At 33.6% G+C, this 22,902-nt stretch overlaps 1 non-coding gene across 1 annotated transcript; it reads left to right on the top strand.

The window, feature by feature from the left end:
• Positions 1–22,493: 22,493 nt before the first annotated feature.
• On the top strand, positions 22,494–22,600 carry LOC128042672 (small nucleolar RNA R71). Its single transcript, XR_008198187.1, has one exon. It is a non-coding gene; the product is annotated as a small nucleolar RNA R71 (small nucleolar RNA).
• The last annotated feature ends 302 nt before the right edge of the window (positions 22,601–22,902 follow it).

Genomic DNA, 22,902 nt, shown 5'->3' with positions numbered 1-22,902 from the left:
CTAGTGACACAGAAAACCCTAGTTTGAGGAGGAAGGAACACTGCAAGGCTATCGTTCTCATGAGTGGTAAACAAATAGTTGAGCTGACTATAGACTCTACTATAGCACATCAAAATACTGGTGAAATGGCCCCTGGTGAGAAGGTTGAATCTGAAGAGCTTGTCGATGTACCATACAAAGAAGTTCCACAAATTGTCACTCATATGCCTAATGTTCGACCCTCGAAACTGTCGACGCAATCAAAAGTGTTGCTGCTATAAGGTGTATCTTCACCTTTACCTTTTCCACAAAGATTCAGTGAGAATGAGCAGGATAAGCAGTACCAATAGTTCCTGAACACACTGAAGCAACTTCAGGTCAATATTCCTTTAGTAGACACTCATGTGCAAATTCTGAATTATGGGAAATTTATGAAGGAGCTCTTGTCTAAGAAGAAGAAGCTCAGTGATATGGAAACTATTGCATTCACAAAAGGCTGTAATGCTATTTTCACAAATTAGTTGCCCCTAAAATGAAAGATCCTAGGAGTTTTACGATCCCATGTTTAATTGACAACCATTATTTGGACTAGTCTTTATGCGACTTGGGAGTTAGCATCAACCTAATGCCACTATCTACTTTCAAAAAGTTAGGAATTGTTCATATGAAACCTGCTGCAATGACATTGCAACTAGTTGATTAATCCTTGGCTCAACCTGAAGGGAAAATCAAAGAAATCTTAGTTCGTGTGGATAAATTTATTTTTCCGGCTGGTTTTATCATACTCTTAACACTTATCATTGAATTATATTAAATACCTATTCGAATGTAAACATATATGCATCAATTCATATAGAACCATTCAAAATTTCTTATCCATATACAATATACATAACTTTAATCAAACTTAAAAAGTTATACATAATTGTACATATACCTATTTTCGAAACTTATTTTGCATTTATAATCCCCATATCACCAACTATTTTCAAATAAGTCATAAACATATAAATATATATATTGAAATATTTAAACAATGTATATACATATATCTATGTACTATTCTTCATTATATTTATTTTCAAAACTTATATAAACATATATCCTTATAGCCGAATATAGCTTACACACAAATACTATCCATATTTCAAGTCTATTCAACCAAAGTATACTTGATTATAAATAAAAAATAATTCAATACACAGATATATATACTAATTTAGTTCCATTTAGTAGCTAGTAGACTTACCTCGGACGAAGAAAAATCGAAGTCGGACAATTATTCGACTACTTTGGCTTTTCCCCGATCTAACTCCGATTTCTTTGGTTCTCGATCTAAATATATTCAAAATGAGCTAATTTAATTATTAACACACTAAATTTAGTCCAAAAATACATAAATGGGAAAATTACCATTTTCCCCTGATATTTACATTTTTTTCAATTTAGTCTCTATTGCATAAAACACAAAATACACAAAATTAGCCGAATATTCATGGTCCTCATACAAGTCCACACATTTCATTTATTTCACATTTTAGTCCCCCATAAATTTAAATTTTCCAATTTAGCCCTAAATATTCAATTTCACCAAAAATTCAAATACAAAACATATTAATCTTTCACCTATCTTTCATATTTCATCAACAACTAACAAAAAGCTCAAGCATTCATCAATGGTAAAACTCAAAATCACCATCAAATTCTAAAATTAAAACATGGGCTAAATAGTGCACGAAACAACAATCACAAAAACATAAAAATCATCAAAAACAGGACCAAAATATACCTCAATTAAACCAAGCAATTGTCGAAACCCTAAAGGCCATGGTTGAGTTCTTCCTAGCTTATTTTCGACTTTGGAGAAGATGAATGACACAAATTTTGACTTTATTTTAATTATAAACCTTAATTTGTTAATTGACCAAATTAACCTTATTATTATTAATTTATAAAACTATATACTAAGGTTAGTAATGTAATATGCCACCCACTAACTAGTTTATGGACTAATTACTATTCAACTCCTTCCACTTTAAAAGACAACCTCATTTGAGTACTTTTAAAATTTAACCTCTAAATTTTTATTTTGCACGATTAAGCCCTTTTTATCAAATTGAGCCTTCAAACTATCAAATTTTCACACAAAATTTTCACACATATAACTTAACATGCAATAGACATTAAAAACATTATAAAAATATTTTTCTAACTTGGATTCGTGGTCTCAAAACCACTCTGTCCGATGAGGGTCAAAATTGGGCTGTTACACAACTAGATCATTAATACAAGTCCACCTATACATGCCATTATAACAATGACCAAAATATCAAAATCTACCGATATATTCGTGGGATAGTGTGATTCCAAACCGAATGAGATTCCAATTATCTATAAAAAAACATAGGAAAGAAAACTACGTAAGCATATAATGCTTAGTAAGTTCGTATAAACATAAAACATAACTTACCATTTCATTACATAACATTAAATTTTAACATGATAATATCCAACCAATAGCTTGGCACAAGCCTAAGCACCAAAAACAACACATGTTAGCATACTTGAACATAATTCATATGAATTTAACATAGAAAACCATTACACTTGAACATAATTCAATTGGATTTATCATCTTCCATAACATAACAAAATTTCCATGTATCTCACCATTTCAATCTTTTTCATAAACACATACCTTGGTTCATATTGAACACTTACACTCTCTTTTCCAATTTATGCCCGTTGAACCTTTTAGAATATCACCGGTTTAGTGGGATAGCTCATACAAAGTGAGCTAAACATATAATCGTAACCTTTTCCTTTCCTTTTACATCGTGGCTCATACGAGCTGTGAAATGGGTCTGGTTACACGAGCTGTGGGCCGAAATGTAAGCTACACGATGTTGCTCATGCGAGCTGTGGAGTATCCATAAAAAATGCAGGACCTCAACCATCAGTAGGACATTCAAGACCAGCATCTGAAACATGAAAACCCTAATGACATATCATTTGTATCCTACGAATTCCTAAGGTTCAAACAGGGCTCAATAGTCGTAGTAACATCGTTGGAATACATTAATTAATTACATAACAATAAACAGTTTACATATAGCTCAAAAGATAGCATTAAAACATTACACAATTACACGAACTTACCTCGACGATAAATGTGTAGAAATGAAGTCGACTAATCCGAAGCTTTATCTTTACCCCGATCTAAATCCGTACGAGGTCTAACTTGATCTAAATAGATAAATTCAATCTATTTAATATTCATTCTATTCAATTTAGTCCAAAATTCATACATTTTCAAAAATTATGCTTTTGCCCCTATTATTTTGATTTCTTTACAAATTAGTCCTTAAGCCCGTAAATTGAAATTTATGCAATTTCATCAACTTACTATGCTAAAGGAATTCAATATAATCCCATAGAAACTCATACAAATCATTATTTTACAATTTGACCATGTATTTTACACATTTTACAAATTAATCCCTAATTCACTTTTTCAACAAAAATCACTTTAGAAAAGTTGTTTATTTATCAACAAAGATTCATTTTCTTCCATCAAACATAAAAGATCACATGAATACATTCATGTCAAAACCCTAACCCTTTAACAGTTTTGCAAGTTAGTCCCTGGGCTAGCTAGATGAAGCTACAACGAACCCGAAAACATAAAAATCATTAAAAATGGGACAAAAATCACTTACATGCAACCTAGAGATTGAACCGAATGCTTCAAAGCCCTAAATGTGTTCTTTCTTCTTCAATTTTGGTGGACGAAGAAGATGAATGAAATAAAATGGATTTTTTGTTTTATTAATTTTAACCTTAATTACATATTTACCTTTATACCCTTTAAAAACTTTGATAATTTCCATAAAACAAAACTTATAAATGTCCACTAACACAACAATTGTATAATTACCACCTAAGTACTCTTATATTAAGGTTCTATGGCAATTAATTACCTTTGCTACTAGAACTCTACTTTTTCAACTTTTACGATTTAGTCCTTTTTACTTAATTAAGCATGCAAACGTCAAAATTTCTTGATGAAAATTTAACACGACCCTAATATAGTCTCATAAATAATAAAATAATAATAAAATAAATATTCTCATGTCATATTTGTTTTCCTAAAACCACTGTTCTGATTTCACTGAAAACAGACTGTTACATCAAGTGCATACGCCAGAGCTTGGAGTCGATGATAATGAGAATGAACCTGCTATGGATAATGTGAATTAAGAGCCTGAGGAGTTTGTTAATGAGGATGTAAATCCAGACCCTATTGATGGTGCTGTATCTCGAGCTTTGTTAAGCGTGTTGCAACGAGTTGCTGAAGCCCAAACTGGTACTAGGGGCTGTAGTTCTATAACTGAGAGGCTTCATTCTTATAGAGTTGAGTTGTTTAGGGGAGTTGCTAGGACGACCCCTAAAGTAGCCGAGTATTGGATGTAGGCTACTGAAAGGATTTTAGATTATTTGGATTGTACCGAGAACATAAATTGAAGGGTATAGTATTGCTCCTTAAGGATAAGGCCTATTGTTGGTGGAAATATGTTGTTTGGGGCACCCAAGCTGAGAGAATAACTTTAGAGTATTTACAGAATGCATTTCAAAAAAGTATATAGGTTCTAGATGTAACACCCTATACCCGACCAGGTCACTGATCCCGAGTAATAGGATGCTACACCACCGTCACACATCATACGCAGTACAAAACGTCTCATTAGTAGGCGAACATCATCAAATTCAAACATTTATAGATATTCAGAGACAATAATACTCTAGGCGACATAAAATCATGCTAAACACACATCAAACAGACTTATAACAATGTTGAGGTATACTTTAAGATCACTTAACAAAAATTTAGAATAAATCACGTAGGTATCAATACACATTCAATGGTGTCTATAATTCTCATAGATGGTATCGATACCGATCAAAAAATCGGTACCAACTTAGCATTCTGTTTTCCTGTAAAAATTAAAACCAACAAACTATCGATACCTTATAAAAAGTATTGATATTGTTACCCTGAGTGTTAGTACTCGAGAAATGGTATCGATACCAAATTGAGTTATTGGCTTCTTGTACATTCAAAATATCATGGAGGTATTGATACTAAATACCCAATTATCGACACCTCTCTACAAAACAACAAAAATAACACTAAAACGGAGCATCTAACTCAATCAAACATATACCACTTCAACAAGTTTATAAAACCTCAATATTCATCGTCAACACATCCATATTTTCAGTTCAATGCGTCATCAATAATTTAAGCTAAGTAAACCAATGAACTAAAATCAAACGTCCATTAATTCTATGAGTAATAAAATCAAGCAATCATTTAAAACATCATGGCAATAATCAACCAACAATCTACCACATTGCCTTATTCCTACAACTCAAAATAATAGCAATAATATCATCTACTCAATCACTAAGCCTAACTTGGATCACTTCCTTGGAATTTTTGCACCGCTTACACCGTGACATTAATTGTTTGCAAAGGTTCAGAAAGAGTGGGTGAGGTTAAACAAGCTCAGTGGATGTCGAAATAACCACAAAGGATACATAACATTAAAGGTCAAACATGAGTATACTATAACACATTCACAACCATATTCTAACAAAGTGAAAATAACATATTCATGCAATTACATGCAATTACACTCAACTCGTATAGATATAATTCATTTGACAATAATTCATCAAGACAAAACAATGTATTCATGCTTTAATAGCCAATAAATATAGCTTATATATACATATGCATTTACATATATTATTCACTTTATGATAATTTGGCAACTTGGAAACATGAAACATAAAAGTGGGCTCTATCACCACACACTGGATACACGGATATTCGTCACACCAATGACTCAAAGAGTATAACATATTGCAAAAGTGTAGCATAAAGCTAAACAATCTCCAACATACTAACATATCCCAATGAATGGAGCTTAGCTCGACATTCCCTTATCTTTCCATCTGTCCTAGGGTCTCATTGCCCACAACACAAAACACATGGGTGAGTACTCACAATCCTATGGTATGCCAACTATATCAAATGATTTTAAAAGATCACAAGGACAAAACATCTGCAAATACACATATTTAATTACTATTTCAATGCACATAATCTCTGTTTAGAATCATCAATTCATATAAAAAATTTGTTCACAATTGGATTCACATTTATTTACACTTTAAGTGCCACAACTATGCTCATTGAGCCATCACATATCCGTCCAAATAGGTGTGCATTAAAATTAGTTTATCACATACAAGTATTGACACACATTACTTGCTACATTAGCATCACATTCCGCAATTCAACACATATGTACTTACAATTTTCTGCACAGTTTTCACTGCACATTTATATAGCTAACACAACATCATCACTATCATTCTACATATTTGCTATGCTCACAACTAACACATTCACAAGAGCTATCACAATATATATCACATGTCACATTATCACAACTTAATACTCAATGCACATCACAGAATCACATACTTTGCAAATTAAACGAAGGGTACAAGAAAGCTTACACTTACAACTTAGAGTGGGGGTTTAGGCTACTCTTAAGCTCCCAATTAACACTAGTAATGATGTCTACTAGTAGCGATTCCAAACACTCACTATTCACACTTTCGCCAGATTGTCAAAAATTTAAACTACCTTTCCTTGCCTTTCGGCTTACTTATAGAAGGCTCCAACGGTTTTGATGTTTCACACATAATAAACACACAATATACACAATCAATTAGCAGTCATAACACACCTTAAACAAACAAAAACACATGTCTAAGGCGAGTTCCTCTTGAAACTAAAATTTTTGACTAACAAACTTGAAACTCAAATATCTTAATCTTTATTGATTCCCATTGCATATTGTCGATGCAATATTCTTTCATTTGAATGTGATTCATTCATTGGGAATTTAGAGGGTTCAAGTTGCTAGAATGATTATTTGCCTTAATAAAATTTTTGTAGCCTTGATAGTTTCTGTTTTATATGAGGACAAGTAAAAACTCAAGTTTGGAGGCGTGAGAGCACTAGAAAGAACATAGGTTTTCCTCCTTACTTATTGGTTAAATTGTTCCCATTTAGTTATCCTTAGCATAAATCTTAGCATTTTAAGTTTAGGAAATTGCATTTTGTAACTCAGTGAATCCTAGCCTATTTTATCCTTAATTTTCCTATTCTTTTGCATTAATGTTGCTGCATGAGTTAATTCAAGATTGTGTCCAGAATTGTCTTCACACCTAACAACTGTCTGAATAAGAACTAAAAATGTGTGAGCTGTCCAGTATGGTATAACCAAATTGTATATACAAGGATAGAATAATTTTGAGGAAAGGAAACATGTATATTGGAGAAGGACATAAAAGGTTGACATGAGAAGAAAAATAGGGGAGGAGAGCTTTTCTTGACCACCATCTTCTTCATCCTACCTTGAAGCTTGTGGCTATGGTAGCTTAAGCCTCTCATGGGTCAGCCAACGTGAAAATTTATGCAGATTAGCTTATGTTTTCTGTTTTTATGGAAGTACACATGAATTCTTGGTTAAATGTTATCTTATTCAATCTTGCTTTTATTGTTGAATCTTGGTGTTTGAATGTTTCTTAACATGGAAGTGTTATTGTAGTCACTAACAAAGGAAAGTGCAGTGACAGTTCAAGCCAACAAGCATTACAACGGAAGTTGAGTGAGGATTAGAGGAATTTAGTCCACTTGTTCTTAATAGTGCCATATTGCCATCATCGAAAGGTGGGGTTAATGTGCATGTTTAAGTCTCAGATTAAATAGAGGAGTGACACTTGGTAAGATATACATTGAAATTTATTGCCTCGACAATCACCTATCCTTTTATACCTTGTGAGCACTTAGTATTTTGCTAAAGATTCATGCTGGGGATTCTAGTTTATCATTATCATATTTTATTTTATTGTTTTCAAGTTGTTGCTCTGACAACTATCCTCACAATTTATCTCGTTTCTATCTAGTTATTGCATCGACATTAATATACAAAAGTTAACCATCCCTTTGGGATCGATATCTGACAGACTCACATCTGTCTACTATAGTTGCATCAACAGTGTACGCTTGCACATTATTATTGTGATGTTAAACAACCAATCAATAATAAAAGCATAATCATAAACTTCAATTATATCCACAAGCTTGGCATAAGCTTAAGCACATCAAAAACACATGTTAATTCATTTAAACATGATTCATATGAACTTGACATTGATAACTATTATACTTGAGCATAATTCAATTAGATTTATCATCCATCTCCTAACATATCATATTTTTCATGTATCACCATTTTAAGGAGTTTCATGCATACATGCCTTAATTCATATTGAACACTTACCATTTCATTTGCGTAACACATAAGACTTAAATATAACATTAACCATAGTCACAAGTTAGTGATTAAACACATAACTTAGTAAAAATCACCACATAATAAAATACCTTTCATGAATATAGCATATAAGTATTCATAATTTTCATGAACATGGCTATACACACTTTAATCATCAATAATTCATACCTTTCCATACTTTCGTAACATTGCCAATTGGAACACTTACCGTTCCTTCCCTTTGTATGCCCATTGAACCACTTAGAATAATATTAGATACGCGGGAATCTCACACACTGTGTGCTAACATATGGTCGAAACCATTTCTTTCCTTTTTCTTTACATAGATGCTCTCTCTTGGGCCATAAATGGGTTTGCTCACACAAGATGTCGGTCGACACTTAGCTCCACGGTGCTGCTCACACAAGCTGTTAAGTATCCACAACACATGCCGGAACTCAGCCACCAATAAGACGTTCAGGACTAGCACCTGTAACACGGTAACCCTAATGACATGTCATTTGCATCCTATATATTCCTAAGGTTCAAACAGGGCTCGATAGTCATCGTACGTCGTTGAATTTCCTTCGTTTCTTAACAAGATAAATTGCATAATAACATATATTTTGATTCAATCACAATAGAATCACATACTAACATTAAATCTAATCAAAAGTATAGAAAATTTAGTTCATACGAACTTACCTGACTAAATTACAGAAATGTCAAAGTATAGGGGGCATTTTGGTAATTTTCCATTCTCCTCGATTTTCCACCCGATCTTGATCTAAATAAATAATTTCATTCAATCTATTAATTTAAACAGTAAAACAATGTATTTTATGCAATTTAGTCATTTTTGACATTTTTACAAAATTGCCCCTAAAGTTTTACTTTTATTCAATTTAGTCCTTGAGCCTAAAACATACAAATTAACCAACTTTACCCAAAATTGAGCCTAGTCAAATACTTCTAGCATCCAATACAGCCCATTATTGCAACAATTTCACATCAAATCCTTCTATTTTTACTATTTCAATAATTTAGTCCCTAACTGATAAATTCATCAAAAATCACTTAATAAAATACTTTTAAATAACAACTAATATCTCAAATTCATGATTTAACATCAAAAATCACAATATTCATCAATGGAAACATTCAAAATCTTTAACAATTTCAAAATAGAAGGTACGTGCTAGCTAGACCTAGTTGCAACGATCTCAAAAACATAAAAATTATTAGAAACAAGTCAAAAATCACTTACCAAATTAACTTGTGAAGTTGCCAAAGCCTCAAGGTCTAAAAATGGTGCTTTTGTCCTTATCATCCAGACCAAAAATAAAGATGAACACTTTTTGGTTTTATTTATTTTATTTTAATTTATTAAATTACCATTTTAACCTTGGTAAAAAATAAAACACTAATTTCATGCCCATCATTGTCCACTAAATTCTTAAATGTTCTAATTACCATTTAAGTCCCTTTTCCTCTATTCAATTAACTAATTTATCACTCAAATCAAATAGTGATCAAATTTTACATCTTTTATGATTTAGTCCTTTTAATTAATTAACTATCGAAGCGTTAAAATTTTTCAACAAAACTTTAATACCACTTTAATGGCACTCTGTAAATATTTATAAAAATATTTATGGCTCGATCTATAAAAACGAGGTCCCAATACCTCATTTTCTAAAACCACTTGACTTTAGGGTTTTACCACTTAAACTTAATAAATCGTTTATGCAACAAAATCACTAAATAAAAAAACATTTTTTAAAACCATATTTGACTTGTAAATATTAAATCATAATATTTACGAACTTACTCATCGGATTTGGTGGCCCCGAGTAATGCGTAGGTTTGTGCAAGTGTACACAGTCGTTATCAAATAATAAGTAAGTATCGAGTTATCATCTCCACAGGGATTATATTTGCGCTAAGTCACTTAATTTGTAAAATTATATTAACAATTCGGTAAATGAAAACACAATATAGTTGAGAAGTGGTAATTAAAATATATTAAACTAAATGCAATGATCTCTAATGCAAATTATCCTAAGTATGCAAACTTTATGAATGAAAGAGATTTTAGTAAAATTAAACACAATTTGCAACAATTATAACATAAATAAACTAGTATAATTACTTTAATCAAAATCAATTTATTATCAACAGGCTTAATAACATTCGAAAAGACATTCCATGGCAATTCGATCTTTCATGAGTTTGGAAACCACATTAGGTCCTTTCGGAATCCTTTACTTAGTAAATGCACATTTTACTAATCCTTAGTTACTAAGAGTTTCTTAGCATTCGTGTGAGGTAACAAGGACGTGTTAGGTTTGAAACAATTTAATCACACAAATCTAAAAACTATGCAGATAACAGAGCTTGGTCAGAGTTGTTATGCAACCTTTAACTTAATCGGGTCAGGATCTAAATTGAGCATGCACATTTAAATTAAGTGTCCATTAGTCGTCGTCTGGTCAGGATCGCTCAGCTAATTTAGGTGCATTTCAATCACGAATGAACGAAATAAAGACTTAGCTTTAATTGAAAACATGATCGATTGAGGCACAAACATTACAAACATGAATCAAATAAATATTATTTAATCAAAGCAATCATCCTAGCTTAAATAAAATCAAGCTAACATTGTTATAAACAAGAATGAAGAACACATAACAAACATCTTTATATTAAATTAAAGAAAAGGAAGATTAAACACAATTCAGAGTGGCTGTCACCCAAGACTCTGACTGATGAGACTCCTTCGTTCCTTTGCTTTGCTCCTTTGCTGATGGCTCTCAAAGGTGGCCAACCAAGGGTTTTTTAATAGGCTTAATTGCTAAAATCTCTATGAAAAGATGATGCTAGTCATGAGAATGGAAAAGGCTAAGAGAATTTGGAGAAAAGAGAGAATGATGAATGATGAGAATGAATGAGGAATGATTAAGGGATGCTTGAGGGATGATGAATGAAGGAATGAGAGGGTCTTATTTATAGGTGAGGAGAGGGGGATAGTTTGCTAAAAATAGTGGATGTTAAACTCTTCAAATCTCCTCAAATTGTGGCCGGCCATGCTTAGTTTCTTTTGACTTGATTTTTTGCTTGGTTTTTAAGCAATTTTGGATATCACACAACTCAGAACTGAGACTCTGTCAATCGTAAATCTTCAGGCAAACCTCTAATTTCTTCAACACTGCAAGGACCTTGTGTAATTAAACCAAAGAATGGTTTGAATGGACAGCCATGTGTAGCCGAATATTGGGTTGATTTGGTCTCCAATTTGGATGGTTTTGTAATCCAGCAAAGCTATTAAACCTATCCAGAATAAATCAACAAGTTAGAGGACCAGAAAATTTATACAATTTAATTAATTAATTTAAAAACCAAATTATTAATGAAATATTTTAAAATGAATTATTAAATATAATTTTATATTTTATTATTTAATTTAATCATGCATGACCCACTTTATGTCTTAAAAATATAATATATTAAAATTAATATAAAATAAGCAATTTATTGGGGGAAAACTATATAATAAAACATAAAATCACATTTTAATAATTTCTATGTCCTAATTTCATATTTTCACATATTTCATTAATTTATTAAACAATTAATTAGTTTTAACAATGCATTTATGTAAAAAGGTGATAAATTACATAGGAAAAATCCTATATATTTTTCCGTTTACACACCCCTAAACTTAAATCATTGCTTGTCCCGAGTAATGTTTATGCACAGCAAAAGGTCTTGCTGAGGCAAAATTGTTAATTGTGTAAGCAGTATCAATCTTTGTCCCATAATCATGCATTAATAACTTCATGCTTATTGATCTTCTTTATTAGCAAGTAATTCATATGCAAACATTCCTTAAGATTATATTAAGCTTCAAAATATGCCAACATGAATCATAGTTTGCATGTATGTCACAACCATAGATAACATTCTTCATTCAACATAATTTCCTATCAATCAAGGAAACAATCACAAGGCTTATTTATGATCTTCATATCTTGAACTTAGGACTTCCTCTCCACTAATGTAGGTGACATAATCATCAAATCACTAGGTCTTTTATAAGGTTGTAATGGGGCCCAGTTAAAGGTAGGGATTTTAAGAGATGAGACATTTCAGTTTTAAAAATCTTAACCTTTAACTTTGTCTTGGTTTTCTCGTAATAAAACCATTTTCTTTAAGTGAACCTTTGGAACACCCCAAACTTATTTTGAACTCAAGCTCATACATTTTTCCTTTTTGGAGACTGAGTGAACTTTTCTTCGCTTTTTTTTAAGCATGAGCACATACATCTTTATGAAAATTTCCTCAAATGTTGATTCCCAAGAAAACTTTAGTTAAGATAGGTGCAAAAAATTAGGATAATTTTAAAAAGATGGTAACTAGTTTATAATGTAGGTTTATTGCAAAAGTAAGCCTTGAAGCTCAACATTACAGTTTCAAGGGTCTAATATCATAGGGTTGGCTAAGATCATACAAACTAAGTTACTAAGTCAATTATAAAGATATAAACCTTCATGCATGTCTAATCTCAAAAGAAACTAAGTTTTCATGGCAAACATTACTAAGACTAAGATCATACAAGCATTCCGTTCTTCATGATGACATACTTTCACTTAGATAAAATCATCATTCATACTCGTATACAAACTATCTCAAGAATAAAAAAAAAGATCTCTAAACATTCATTTATTAAAACATACTTATGAAGGAAATAATTGAAGCATACTTGAAAAAAAATTTAAAAGTTTGTGCAATTTATTTGCCTTACCCCCTTTAAAAGGAAGCAATGACATACTTTCACTTAGATAAAATCATCATTCATACTCGTATACAAACTATCTCAGTAACAAAAAAAAAAGATCTCTAAACATTCATTTATTAAAACATACTTATGAAGGAAATAATTGAAGCATACTTGAAAAAAAATTTAAAAGTTTGTGCAATTTATTTGCCTTACCCCCCTTTAAAAGGAAGCAATGTCCTCATTGCAATAACACAGTAATGAATGAATATTGAACACTAGGTAGGGTTGTAAAGAAAGAGAGGTGAGTCATTAAGACTGCTTAAATACCAAGTCTTCCCTAACAACCCAATCCTAGACATGTTCATTCCTATTACCACATCACTTAGACTTATTCTTTCTAAAGAAGTGTTAAGTTTGTTCATGCTTGCTATGTTTTATTCTGCAGAAATTAAATACTAATTACAAAATAAATAAATTCCTAAAGACCTAAAAATAATTAAATAAATAACAGGACAAGAATCTCCCTTTTATTTTTCTGATTTATTCCCCTTGTCTTCTTTAGCTCCATCTCTGCTTGCATCGTCAGTATCTTCCGTCTATGTCTCAAAGATAGCATCTGGGAACTTAGGAACAAAAGTATTAGAGATATTCTTAAAAGTATTTCGAATTGAGTCATCTCTAATTTTTTCATATTTCCAGTAAGTTTGTTGTTGATTGTGCATGAACTTGCACATATCCATCAAAATTGACAACTCTGATTTCCTAGAAGTACTTGCAGACGTCGGCATGGGAGTTGTATATTCAGGTTCAACACTTAGCTTGACTGGTTCTTCTTCTGACTCAACCCTTGTTTCAGGAATGTTCGGTTCCTTATCAGATTCTTCCTCTTCAGTGTCTGTGACTGAATTAGCTGCAGTTTCAGTTCCATCTGTTGACTCCTTTGTATCCGGCTCAGTTGGCTCTTCTAGCTCGCCTTGATTCAGTTTATGCACCCTCTCTATTAATCTTTCAAGATCATAATTTGTAATGCATCCTTGAACATATCGCCCCTTTAGATTTGCTTGTGTTTTAACACGAGCCTTTAAGCAAACTGAAGTGATTAACGGTGAGAAATAAGCACTTCCTGCCATTTTTTTAGCACAAAAATGAATCTCCTGAAGGATAATTTTCCAAACATTAATGGACTTTTCTGTCAAAATTGCATATAACAAAAGCATTCGTTCCATCGAGATGGTGGAGTTATGTGAGATAGGTATAAAACTGTAGCGAACGAAATAAAACCATACCTTTGATACTCTTTTTAAGTATTATCTTCGACAAGAATGGCTCCCATACTTTCTTATAATCCATTCGGATCCTGGATTTGTTACAACATCAAGTGCTTGTTGAAGAAAATCCCATTTGATATTGTTCATCATAGGGTAGTACTCATTTTCTTCAACATCAGGTAAATTAAACAAATCATTGATGGACTTAGAAGTAAGAGGTACCTTTTTCTCGAACTAGTTCATCATCGGAAAGTGAACGAGCATCACAAAACCGTTCCCACTTGAGAGCATTGATTTTATTTTTAATCGTTATAGGAACAACCATCAAATCATTAATCTGCAAGTCAAAACCTTTTTTCGACATCATAGGTTGATGCTTGAAGATTTAATCAAATCTCTCTTTTACTTCTTCATCGATCAAAATCGAGTTTCTAGGAGTAGTATTTGAAGATCTGGTTCTTTTGCGAGACATGGTATCTTTTCCCGAAAATTCAGTAAAATTTCAGTACAAAAGAGACAAGAGAAATCGGCAAAGTGGGTAGAACTTGCTATGGCAAAAATCTTGCGACGGCAATAGGGAATTTCGAAAAAAAGGGACAAGAACTAGTGTTTCTTTCGAGATTTGAGGTTGACAGCATAAAAGGGAGATTTAGGGATTTTTAAGGTGTAAGCAAATTGCTTTGAGGGATATGAAGATTAGTAGAATGGATAGGGGTTTATATAGGGAAAAATTAGGGTAACATGTAGCAAAAAATTAGCTACATTAGGGTTACTTGGGTGGCAAGCAATGGGTGTGACGACAAGGCATGGATTTTTCCCTCCTTTTTGCTGTCTTGGGCCTCAAACTTAGACTGTATCTTACTAAAAAAAACTGATTAGTACTTGGGCCAAATTTGACCCCCTTTATTAACATAAAAATTTAAATTTAAATAGAACAAATGAAATTTTTTTAAAAAAAATTGTAAATCTTAATTAGAAAATTTCTTCTTAACAAATTACATTAAATTAATTCCCAAGAAAGGTTGGAGGGTCACAGCGGTCCCGCTTAAGTTCCAATCTCCTTAGACAGAATTAATTAAATGTAATAAGTTAAGAAAATAAGTTCTAATTATTTATTTATTTACAAAATGAGTTCATGAAAAATTAAAGGTCTGTTAATTTGAGCAAGGATTCAACTTGCTCAACTTCACCATCCCAGTAGTGTTTAAAACGTTGACCATTAACTTTAAACGTACCTCCGTAATTGTTGTATTCTATAAGGATAAACTCGGTAGATGGTATAAGGTCCTTTCCATCAGGATTTAAGCTTCCCAAGAAATAACTTCAACCTTGAATTAAACAATAAAACTTTCTGACCTTCTTTAAACTCGCGAAGTTGTATATGACTATCATGCCATCTCTTTGATCTTTCTTTACACATTTTGGCATTCTCATAGGAAAACAACCTCAACTCCTCCAACTCATCAAGTTGTAACATCCTTCTCTCACTGGCTTGCTAAAGATCAAAGTTCACCTGCTTCAAAGCCCAGTGAGCTTTATTCTCCAACTCTAATGGAAAATGGCATGCCTTTCCAAAGACTAACTGATAAGTAGTCATTCCTAATAGAGTCATAAATGTTGTTTGATAGGACCATAATGCATCATCGATCATTTGAGACCAATATTTTTTGCTAGGGCGTACTACTTTTTCAAGGATACCATTGATTTTGCAATTCACTCTTTCAACTTGCCCATTAGATTGGGGGTGATAGGCAGTAGCAATCTTATGCTTTACATCATATTTGTCAAGCAACCACTTAAGTCATTTGGTCACAAAGTGAGAACCGTCATCACTAATAATAGCTCTTGGTGTCCCAAATCGTGTAAACACATGCTTATGTAGGAATCGTATGACTACCTTAGCATCATTTGTAGGGTATGCTTCAACTTCAACCCACTTGGATACATAGTCCACAGCAACTAAGATGTATTTGTTCCCATACGAAGAAGGAAATGGGCCTAAGAAGTCAATGCCCATACATCGAATAATTCAATCTCCAAAATGTTTGTCAATGGCAGCTCATTCCTCCTTGATATATTTCCAGCCCTTTGACATTTATCACAGTTTTTCACATAAGCATAAGTATCTTTAAATAGTGTAGGCCAAAAGAAACCTGCTTGCAAAATCTTTGCTGTAGTACGTAAACCTCCAAAGTGTCCCCCACTTGGAGATGAATGGCAATGATACAAGATCTCAGCAATCTCACTTTCAGCTACACACTTTCATGAAGATAATACCGACTATCATGAAGGAATTTTTTCCTTTGTTGGTATGTCATTTCTCATGGAATTATTCCACGGGCAAGATAATTGGCAAAATCAACAAACCAGGGTAGTTCATGAATTCGATTTAGCTCAAATAAGTGTTCATCTGGGAAATTCTCGTTGATAGGCACACATGACTAAGTTACCTCTTCTTGCTCCAACCACAACAAATGATCAACTATTTGATTTTCGACACCTTTTCTGTCTTGGATCTCAAAGCCAAATTCTTGGAGTAAAAGTATACAACGAATTAGCCTTGGTTTTCCATATTTCTTTGTGAGCAAGTATTTAATGGCCGCATGGTCAGTAAATACTGTAACTTTGGTACCTATAAGATATGAGCAGAATTTTTCAAAAGCAAAAACTATAGTGAAGAGTTCATTTTTGGTTACCGTATAATTGCGTTGGGGTCCCGTCAAAGTTCTACTTGCATAGTAAATAGGGTGAAACACTTAGTTTCTTCTTTGACCCATCACAGCTCCAACGGCATAGTCACTTGCATCGCACATCAACTCAAAAGATGAGTTCCAATCAAGTGTAAGGATTATTGGGGCTGAGATTAACTGCCTTTTTAGCTTCTCAAAAGCTTCCAAACATGCTTTGTTGAAATCAAACATTGTATCTTTTTCTACCAACAAACACAATGATTTAGAAATTTTTGAGAAATCTTTGATAAAAACAGGCATAGCCTAAAAAACTTTTGACTTCTTTCACATTCATTAGGGCCGGTAATTTTGCAATTACGTCCACCTTTAATTTATCGACTTCAATTCCTTTTTTTGAGATATTATGACCTAAGACAATCCCTTCCTTAACCATAAAATGACATTTTTCCCAATTAAGGACAAGATTCATCTCTTCGCATCTCTTCAGTACCTTAGCAAAATTACTCAAACATATATCATATGTGTTACCAAAAATAGAAAAATCATCCATGAAAACCTCAACAAAATTTTCAACCATATCAGTAAATATTGCCATCATGCATCTTTGAAAAGTCGCAGGTGCATTGCATAAACCAAAAGGCATTCGCCTAAAAGCAAACATACCATATGGACAAGTAAAGGTTGTTTTATGTTGGTCCTCCGGGGCTACAACTATTTGGTTATATCTTGAGTATCCATCTAAAAAAAAATATAATTTATTACCTGTCAGTTGATCTAACATCTGATCCATAAAAGGTAACGGAAAATTGTCCTTCTGAGTGACTTTGTTCAACTTTCTGTAATCAATACAGATTTTCCAACCGGTAACAGTTCTTGTTGGAATGAACTCGTTACGCTCATTTTCAACAATCGCGATTCCACCTTTCTTCGACACACACTACACCGGACTTACCCATGAACTATCTGAAATAGGATAGATAATTCCTACATCTAACCATTTGATCACTTCCTTTCTCACAACTTCTTTCATAATAGGATTGAGCCTTCATTGCCCATCAATTCGAGCTCTTTCACCTTCTTCTAAAATGATTTTATGCATGCAAAAAGAAGGGCTTATACCTCGAATATCAACTATGGTCCAACCAATTGCTTTCTTGAATTTCTTTAGAACAATAATTAGTTGTTCCTCTTGATCTTTTGTCAGTTCCGCTGAAATAATCACAGTTAAAGTAGAACAATCACCTAAATAAATGTATTTCAAATGGGAAGGAAGTACCTTTAGTTCGAGTTTAGGTGGTTCTTCAATTGGCAACTTGGGTTGCACAAATTTTCTGACCTCCAACTCCAACGATTCAAACCGTGTGGATTGAATAAAATTTCCCGGATTGGCTTCCATTAAAGCCATGTTTTCTTCACCTTCTTCATCCTTCAAAGGGTCAAGATCTAAGGCTTTCTCCAATGGATCTTATTCAAAATTGCTTTCCATAGTGATACGACCTCGGTTTAGTGGTTGATTCCAAGTCGTTTAATTGCCCGATCGATAAATGAAGAAGTATGCTTTGTTCTTAGAATTTTAAAAAATAGGCTAAGTTCGAATTTACGGAAAGAAAGTTGATTCGTATATAAGAAAGGGATAATGTGTAAGGTTAGGATAGAAAGGATGTGGTTTGAATATGGTCGTTCACGGTTTAGGTTTTTAAATGGAATGGTTTTGGTATATGTACGAAATGGTATGGTTTAAAACAAAATACACCAAATTGGCTCAAAAAGGTCAAGGATGAACCAACACTAAAGAAAAGTGTTGACCCAAAGCTTATAGGACCTAAAAGAGTTGGATTTGGTAGTTGGAGAACCTTGAGCCAATACTTAGAAAAGTATGAACCAAAGGTATTAGAATGAACGCCACACTCGGGTTTAGGGAGTTATAAGTTCAAAAAAGACTCAGATAAGTCTCACGGGTCTCGAACAAAATTTGAAAGAAAAAATGCCTCACAAATTCGGCAGCAATTCATTAACAAATTCAGCAATAAATGATACGAACCGGCCCGGGTGAATCGAGTCATTTCTCGTAGTTTCCCGATCGTCGACGAGGAGTATTTGGAGTTGTCAAAATTGGGTGATTTAGGCTAAGGGTTGCGGAAGCTTTTAAAGGGGTTTAGATGAGTGGTTTGGTGTTGGTAGGTTCTGTTTAGAATAGAAACAAGGTAGGATAGAAAAGGTAATTGATGGAGATGGATAATGGAACTTAAACGTCAAGAAAGTTTCAATACTATGATGAGTATCGCCCCAAATCTTATATGGTTTAAGGTGAAAAGATGGAAACAGGAATATGGACCTCGACCCGTTACTTAGCGAAGTAAGAACCGAAGGTATATTGAAATGGATGAACGCCACACTAGGATTGGTGATAAGTTCGGAAAGAGTTCGGTTGACGCCACTGGCACGCTAGATAAGCCAAATCAAGACTCACACGAAATATGAGAGGGAGAATCCTCACAAGAACAATAGTTCATTCAAAAATTTGACAAAAAGTCCTTTACAAAATGAAATAGCAAACTATTTATAGGCTCTCTAATGCCTATTGAAATTCGGCTACTAATTTGTTCACACAACAATTAAAAGGGTTCACATTAAAACATTAAAGATGGTTCACGAATTCGGCAAATTCATGCATTAGCCGAATGGACACTCTCTTCCCCATTGGTATGTGCATGCATACTTAGCCATGAAGAATCCTTAAGTCCATAAATGTCCAGCCTTTAATTGCCCTTTAATCCCCCTTGGACGTTCTTGAAGGTGAAAGTGCCATGCATATGCTTTAATTGAATCATAATGGCGTCTTGAGCACATAGATGGGCAATTGGCATTTAACTGATCCAGCCCCTTCTTTTGATGCATGTATGTGCTGGTACATGGGCTGAATTAATGAACTTATTAGTCATGAACTTGGATCATGTATCTTGGAGATTCAAGGCATGACATTAAATCTCATACAATTCCCTTTGGAATGCATAAATGGATAGATTTGTTCCTCTTGATTAATTCATGTATCAGCAGAATTGAACAGCCACAATCTTCACCTTTAAGGAATGTACATGAAATGTATTTGAGCTTCCATGTGATCGGTCACAATGCACCATTATTCAAGCATCTTCACTGCTGTCCATTGCATGTGCCTGCAGCAAATACATTCAATAAATTAGATGCATTTTAGACACATTAATTTGGCAGCAAATAACACTAAATTCCTGCATCAAAACAAAGCAGTAATTAATCATGTATAAAAAAAATTAAACTTGGCAGTAAATGAATGTATCAACTTGTACCTAAAATTCGGTGAACTCAATAATTATTTGTAAGAACTTTAGGACATATGTAAGACACCAAATTAATTAAGTAATGAATTTAGACATAATTAAAACACTTAATGATTATTTGACCAGAATTTAAATTCAATTATTTAACTCAACTAATTTAACAAATGACAAATTAAATATATTCCAGCAAAATAAATGCAAGTTAAAATGAGTTTAAAATGAGCTGATTTGAGCTCAACCAGCTGGAATTGAGCTAATTCAACTCGCAAATGATTACGAGCAACATTTAAAGAGCTGGTCCAAAGATGTGCTGGGGGCAGGGTCGTATCACATAGAAACCAAGGTTTTTATCTCTTTCATAACTGAACACTCCTCTGTCGGATCGGGAAATTTCATTGCTTTAAGATTGTTAAAGGTTACCTGATTATTTTAAACTCGCATGGTGAGTTCTCCTTTCTGCACATCAATTTATGTTCTTCCTGTGGCTAAGAAAGGTCTCCCAAGGATGATCGGCACTTTCTTGTCTGCTTCAAAATCTAAGATAATGAAATCAGCAGAAAAATAAATTTATCGACTCTTACCAAAACATCCTCGATCTTTCCTTCGGGATATGCTAAATATCGATCCGCTAGTTGAAGCGTCATAGTTGTAGGACTTACTTCACCTATCCTTAACATCTTAAAAATAGACTGAGGCATCAAGTTGATACTCGCCCATAAGTCACACAAAGCTTTACCACAGTAAGATTCACCAATGTTACACGGTATAGTAAAGCTTCTTGGGTCTTTCAATTTCGGTGGCAATTTGTTCTTTAGGAGCGCACTACACTCCATTATCAAGGCAACAGTCTCATACTCACTCAGTCGTTTCTTCTTATATAGTATATCCTTCATAAACTATACATAATCTGGAATTTGTTCTAAAGCCTCCACCAATGGAATATTGATGTGTAACTTCTTCAGAACATCCAAAAACTTCTTGAATTGCACCTACTGTTTCTGCTTGTTTTTCTGCAATCTTTGCGAATATAGAGGTGATGGAACTTTCGGTTGAACCGGACAACTTTTCTGAGTAGGTAAATCTTCATCTAAAGAAGATTTTAAAATATCTGAATTCACTAAGTTAGGGTTTACCTTGTCAGACTTTGGAGATTCTGATTCCTTTGGTGTAGGAACTTCAACAGCTGGTTGATTTTTCTCAACAGGCTTAACTTTGACATCAATCAATCGAGGTTCTAAAATTTTACCACTTCACAATGCCACTTCCTTGATATGTTCTTTATCCAAATTTCTTGGATTCTCAGTATCGCTCGGCAAGGTTCCTTGCGATCTAATACGTAGCTCCATAGCTAACTGACCCATTTGGTTTTCCAAATTATTCAATGTTGCTGCTTGGCTTTGGATCAAAGCATCATTCTTTGCCATGTACGCTTTCAATAAGTTCTCTAAACTATTTGATGCCTCAACTTGAGGTGGTTTTGGAGCTTGCTGATTAAACCCTTAAGATTAGTTGGGTCTTTGCTGCAATAAGTTGTTGTTTGGTCCATTTCCTTGGTTGCTCCAAGAAAATTTAGGATCATTACGCCATGAAGGATTGTAGAAGTTGGACTAGGGTCTTTGTCCACTCCTCTTTTGATATTGGTTCCCCACATAGTACACTGACTCAGGATTTGATGGACAATTCTCAAATGAATGACCTTCCCCATAGTACACACAGGAAACTACTTCAAACGGACTTGGTGGCTGAGCTGCAGAATTATTAGTACTATTAGCGGTTAACTATTTTATCATAGAGGAAATAGACGATACCTGAGCTGATAACGAAGTGAGGGTGTCAACTTCATGAACTTCGGCTACACGTCTTCCTGAAGTTTTTTGATTTGTTGGTCAGTGATAGTTATTACTCACGATCCTCTCGATGATCTCATAAGCCTCATTATAAGACTTAGGCAAAATTGCACCATTCACGGAAGCATCTGCCGATATCTTGTATTTGCATTGAGGCCATTATAGAATGTCTTCAACTGGATACAATGAGGAATCCCATGATGAGGACACTTACGAAGTAACTCTTTGAATCGTTCCCAAACCTCATACAAAGACTCGTCATCCAATTGTTGGCAAGCTGTGATCTCGTTCCTTAACTTAGCGTTTTTGCTAGATGGGAAATACTTAACCAAAAATCTCTCTGCTAATTCTTGCCATGTAGATATGGAACCTGGTGGCAATGAATTGAGTCATGCTCATGCTCGATCTTGCAACGAGTACGAAAACAAATTAAACCTCAGTGTGTCTTCAGTCACACCGGCTATCTTGAATGAATCACTCACCTCCATAAACAATCGAAGGTGGAGATATGGATCTTCCGTGGGCATACCTCTAAATTGGCCCACCGTTTGTGGCATTTGAAACATCACTAGTTTCAATTCAAACTAGGTTGCCTCAATAT

This window comes from Gossypium raimondii, chromosome 7 (assembly GCF_025698545.1).
Source record: "Gossypium raimondii isolate GPD5lz chromosome 7, ASM2569854v1, whole genome shotgun sequence".
NCBI classification, from domain to species: Eukaryota; Viridiplantae; Streptophyta; class Magnoliopsida; order Malvales; family Malvaceae; genus Gossypium; species Gossypium raimondii.
This window is presented reverse-complemented; position numbering and strand designations above follow the sequence as displayed.